Below are 6,000 nucleotides of genomic sequence, written 5' to 3' on the forward strand. Positions count from 1 at the left end.
ACCAACAATCATTCTATACCCCTTAATGAAGGTGCCTTTCTTATTACTTAGGAAAAGGCTGTAATGTTAGCCGCATGTCCTACAAACAGTAAGAGGCTGAAACATAATAGAAGAATCAAACCAAAAAATACATTGTAATGCTCCACTGTCAATTTTCTTTTCATAATCCATATAATGGAACCAAGGAAAATTCCAAAAGTGACTGCGTATAAATGCTATTTTCTTGCATGTTTTTTTATACCTTAGTTTTTTTTCTGAATATTTCACTGGACAAAATGATATATTTTAGCATGCATAAAAAATTGGCCAACTCAAATAATAGATTTTACAAGAAAATTAAAACTATCTGGATTCTCATATTCAAAAATCAGTCAGTTCTAACATGTCCTACTTCTGAGATTTTTTTTTAAAGCTAAAAACGAGATTCTTCCAAAAGTCCGATTTAGGTTATATTTGTTTAAAAAAAAAAAAAGCAAGCAAGCCTTATTTATTTAGGTAAAAATACTGACAGTTTTCATGTAATTCAATACTGTTAGCACAGTTAAAGAAAACAGAGTGGTAAACTCAGTTACCCTCTTTTGCCCCATTCCCTTCAAAATAATCTTTTTTAATCCAATGAGAATAGAAAGCTCCAGGCAGTATGTAATGATCAGTTTGGAAATTCAGGCCACACAGACTGAAAATATCAGCATGTAACAGCTTTTTATCTAGGTTATTTCAAGAGGCTGCACCAGAAAACTAGGGACTATAATGCACAGGCTTGACTACATCTATATTACAGTTAATGGTCATTCTACCCAACATTCCAGATTTTAAGAAAAAGATATCTTTTAACACATATTACTTCTGATTTATCTAAGTGCTTACACTACTGAAGAATTCAGAGGGCAGAGAGAGTAGAAAGAATATATTTTTATTTTAAGGTGGTTAAAAATGCATTTAACCTAGCATTACAGAACAATTAAGATCGAATACAGAACAATTAAGATCGAATACAGAACAGTTGCTCTAAAGTTCAGTAAAGCAGTTGTGGGGGGGTTCCACTCAGGGAATCTAGCTGCTCTCATTCTGGGACACCAGACCCACTCGGGGGATTTCGAGGATGCTGGCCAAGAGGAGGAGAGGACTCTGATCAAAATAACTTCATTCAAAACAGGAACGCAGTTAAAAAGCCTTTTTCACCACCCTTCTTCTGTGATTAGGGAGGGCAAGGGTAGCACAAAGACCCCCTTCTGAGTTCATGTAAAGAAGGGTGGGATGCGCGCCAGGTCCCGAGTGTTGACAAATCCTGATTCACTGCTCAAGTCACACTTAGCTCACACATAAAATGGGCAATTCAACCACTTGAGCTGGGGGGCAGGGGGAGTATCTCTGAATGTACTCCACACAGACCACTATTGAGAGGAATTCTGACTCAGCATCATCTCTTCTGACTACTCTTCTTGGCCAATTGTCAATGCCTTTATGTGTCCAATACTGAATCAAGTATCATTTTATCCAAGTTAGGAATGAGCCACGAAATACTCAACATTGGGAGTCATGAATATCTTAACATGACTCTCATCCTCTGTAGACAGAAATCACAAAACTGTGGTCACTGAGTGACCATATATTCTATTTCTACAGGGACAGTTCCAGTTCACTCCTATTGTTCCATAAGAATTATCAGTAACACCCTCTTTCACTCTCAGAAGCATCTCTATTTAGACCATAAGGTCAGTCTACCAATAAAAAATGTCAAGCTAAGAAACCATCAACATTTGCCGGCAACACCTGTCACCTTTTAAACATCAAGCAGGGTGGTGGGATTTGAACCACGCCACAGAGCACAAGGTGATAACCTTAGGGTTTCTAAAGTTGAAGCTTAGCAATAACGACATCAGCCAACTTGAACATTATTCATCTTCTCTACGCTTTTAAGTGGCAACATTGCTGTGCCGACAAGTATCGCCTAAAATGACCTCCCTTTTGGTCTCCGGCAGCACGAGAAAGCTTTTGCTGTGTGGTCTTAGCACCACACATACTACTCATTGCTTGTGCCTGGTGAATACAGAGCAGTAAGGGCCAAATGAAATCTCTGCCCTTAAAAGAGGTAGTTTTAGGGAACAACAGTTAAAGGAAGTAGGGAAATGAAGAATTACTTCATGTACTAGGAAAATCATTGGGTAGGAGTATTTGTAAAAATGAAAATAAAAGCAAGCCACACACAGTAAGTAGTAACCTATGATATTAAATGGTAAATAATATAAATAAAATGGAAAAAGAAGACAACATTGATAAAATCCTTACAGTGGGATAGAAACAGAGCCAAGCCAAGGTAGAGCCCCAGGGCTGATTTTGGTTTTTGTGTTTTATCTGCAATAATGGGCCTGTGGAAATTCCAGGGAAGTCTTCCATTTACATACAGATGCAAAGCAGCTCCTCCTCCACACGGCCAAAACACTCAGAGGTAATAAAGCGCAATCAAGAGAAGAAAAACTCCTATGTGCCCAACCCCAGCCCAACCTCAGTGAAGTTGAGAGTAGGACGGTTCTCAGCAGAGACAGGAGCAATTCTGCTCTCCAGGGGGTCCTGGGTCCCAGCCAAGAGAGGGAAGCCAGTTAGTCCCACAATATTTTTTTCTTTCTTTTTCCTTCTTTCTTTTTCTTTGCTTTTCTTTTTTCTTTCTTTCTTTCTCTTTCTCTTTCTTTCTCTTTCTCTCTTTCTTTCTTCCTGTCTCTTCCTACGCTACTCCATTAGCTGTATTTCCACTTTTACTTTTTAATTTTCCATTTGCTAGTAAACCAGAAGCAACATGCTTAAAAATGTCAGAATCCTAGGCTGTTCAAATCTCCAGGTTCTAGGGAGGAGCTCCAGCAAGGAAGGTGCAAAGCTAGTGTTTGCATATTTCAGGGCAGTCAAATACCAAGAATTAGCATGAAATTCACACAAATACCAGAAAGGCATGGCATTAAAAAGATCTATGTTTTTCATAATAAAAATGTTTTTTAAAAGGTACCCACTCATATTCCAGTTATTATCAAAAAAGAAAATGTAGTGACTACACTTTCATGGTAAGCACTGAGTACTGTACAAAATTGTTAAGTCACTATATCATATACCTAAAACTAATATAACATTGTATGTCTACTTCAACTAAAAAAATAAAATGACATTTACCAAAAAAACTAAAATGTGACTTTTAAACTTAGAGACCTTTGAACTTGTGAAATATAAGCCACTGGAAACAAAATGTAACTATGGCAATTTATTTACGAAAGGTTGTTTTCAACATGCAAATGAGTTCCAGAATAAATCATCTGCCCCAAAAGTTTCTCAAACCTCAGGGTGCAGTCCATGGGACAGAAAGTGATATACAGAAACAAAGTATCCTGAATGGGCTGTTTGTACCTATCTAAAAATACTCTTGTGAAACCTAAAATTTTTTGGAAAGATTTTATTTTTAACTAATCTCTGCACCCAACGTGGGGCTCAAACTCACAACCCCAAGATCAAGAGTCCTATACTCCACTGACTGAGCCAGCCAGGCACCCCTTGTGAAAACTAAATTTAATGGTCAGTGTTTCAGAAAACCACTACATTTATAAAATGAATATATCTAATATCAACCCTGTAAATATGTGCATAAAATGTCCAACAGCCATAAAGATGAGACTTAAAACCCAAATTTCAAGTGACTATACTTTTTTTTTTTGAGAGAGAGAGAGAAAGAGAGTGCGGTGGCTGGAGGAGAGCGGTGCAGAGGAAGCACGTTCCCTGCTCAGCCCAGAGCCCGACACGGAGCTCCATCTCAAGACCCTGAGTTCATGACCTGAGCCAAAATCAAGATTGGGACACCTAACCAACTGAGCTACTTGGGCACCCCATCAAGTGATTATACTTTAAAGAAGAATTAGGGGCGCCTGGGTGGCTCAGTCGGTTAAGGATTTGCCTTCAGCTCAGGTCATGATCCCAGGGTCCTGGGATTGAGTCCTACATCGGGCTCCCTGCTCGGCAGGAAGCCTGCTTCTCCCCCTCGCTCTGCTGCTTCCCCCTGTTTGTGCTCTCTGTCAAATAAATAAATAAAATCTTTAAAAAAAAATAAAGAAGAATTAAACGTTTTGGCTATCTCTGCTTATTTGGCATTAAGTGAAAATGTTATTTTTGAAAGGTTCAACATCCCTAAATGTCAAAACCATCTTTAAAAGCATGAATGGGAATTTTTAATCCCTATTTTTTAACAAGTTGTATTTCTAAGATTTTTTTTTTTTTAATTTATTTGACAGGGAGAGAAAGAACAAGCAGAGGGAGCAGCAGAGGGAGAGGGAGAAGCAGGCTCCCCACTGAGCAGGGAGCCCAACGAGGGGCTGGATCCCAGGACCCTGGGATAACGACCTGAGCTGAAGGCAGACGCTTAACTGACTGAGCCACCCAGGCACCCCCTAATGAGTCGTATTTCTAAATAAGAACTATGCTTGGTATTTATTTGAGTCGTATTTCTAAATAAGAACTATGCTTGGTATTTATTATCCCAAAATGCATTAACCTCTAGGTATTCTTCACAATCAGTATTTCTGATGCAAAGAGAGACACTTTTACTATAATATGACATTTTGTGAACTTTTCTTTCATCAGCTTTGTCTCCCCCAACCCAGCACACAGTGTTAGTCTAAGTATTCTTTATATTATCATGACTCTCATAAATTATGCTAAGCTCATGCTAAATGGATCAACAGCACACTACATGAGAGACAGGCTACATTATCATTATGGGGGAGTTTCCAAAACATTCATGTAATCTTCAATGTGATAAAATTAGTTTTATTTAAAATGCCCTGGTATGGTTATGTAAATTGTCATCATCATACCTAATCAACTTGAGACACACAGGCTTGTAAAACATCTTGCTCCCATACCTTGAGGTTATGTTCCAAGACCTAATTTTATCCTGGTATATCTCTAAACTTTAATAATGTAGGGCACCTGGCTGGTTCAGTCAGTGGAGCGTGTGGCTCTTGATCTCATGGGGTGGTGAGTTCAAGCTCCATGTGGACTTGGAGCCTACTAAATAAAATAAGATAAAATAAAATATTGAGAAATAAATACTGTAATTTTCTAGAATCCTCAGCTCCAAAGAATATATAATTTATGCAAAGGACAAACAAGAAATGGAATCCATTACTAGACTTTAAAAGATCAAAGGAACTAAGAATTGTGAAAAGGGAGAAAGGACTTCTAAGAATAGGGGAAATTGGAAGGAAATTGGAAAACTCTTTCTAGAGAGCATCTGAATCCTGACAGCCATCAGAAGAACACTGTAGTCTTAATTCCAGCTAGCAATTTTTTAGGAGTACTGTATTTCCAACTAGTGGCAGTTGGTGAAACTTAATGGACCTCTTCTCAGAATATTGTTTTTAAATGCATAAAATACAGAAACTTACACAGAAAACCTTTTTTATAAAGTTACCAAAGATTTTGAAGTATTGTTTCTTTACATTAAGTAAAGAGACCTAGCAGTCTAGTAACTACTGTTAATTTTGAAGAAGTGATGAGCGTGCACAACACTTTGAGAGATACGCAGTAACTAGAACAGAATTTGAAAACATCTGTGATATCCATTGGAGACGCCACAGATACTGCCGCATTACATTCATAGTTGAAGGAAATATACTGTATTTAGTTCTTCTCCCGGGCCAGGGCTCAGGTGGCAGCCCTGTGTATGCCCAACTGCTTCGAGCTGCTAGTCCACCTCCTTCCTACACAGTGAAAGTGAGGACCAGGCTGGCTGGGCAGACAGACAGAAAGCAGGCCTGCGGAACAAACGGGAAACAGACAAACCAGAAGGGACTCTAAGGAGCTATTTCAAAGCTCCCACTACCAGCTGCTCCTCAGGGGGAAGGCGAGGCCACAGCCCTCCTCCCTCAGGTTGACTGAGGGGCCCTCATACACTTACGATAAATTCCCCCTTTTGCTCTAGCAACCAAAAGAGCCTTAACTAAGTCAGGCCCTGAAAATATATTC

This window comes from Neomonachus schauinslandi, chromosome 7 (genome assembly GCF_002201575.2).
Source record: "Neomonachus schauinslandi chromosome 7, ASM220157v2, whole genome shotgun sequence".
Classification (NCBI taxonomy): domain Eukaryota; kingdom Metazoa; phylum Chordata; class Mammalia; order Carnivora; family Phocidae; genus Neomonachus; species Neomonachus schauinslandi.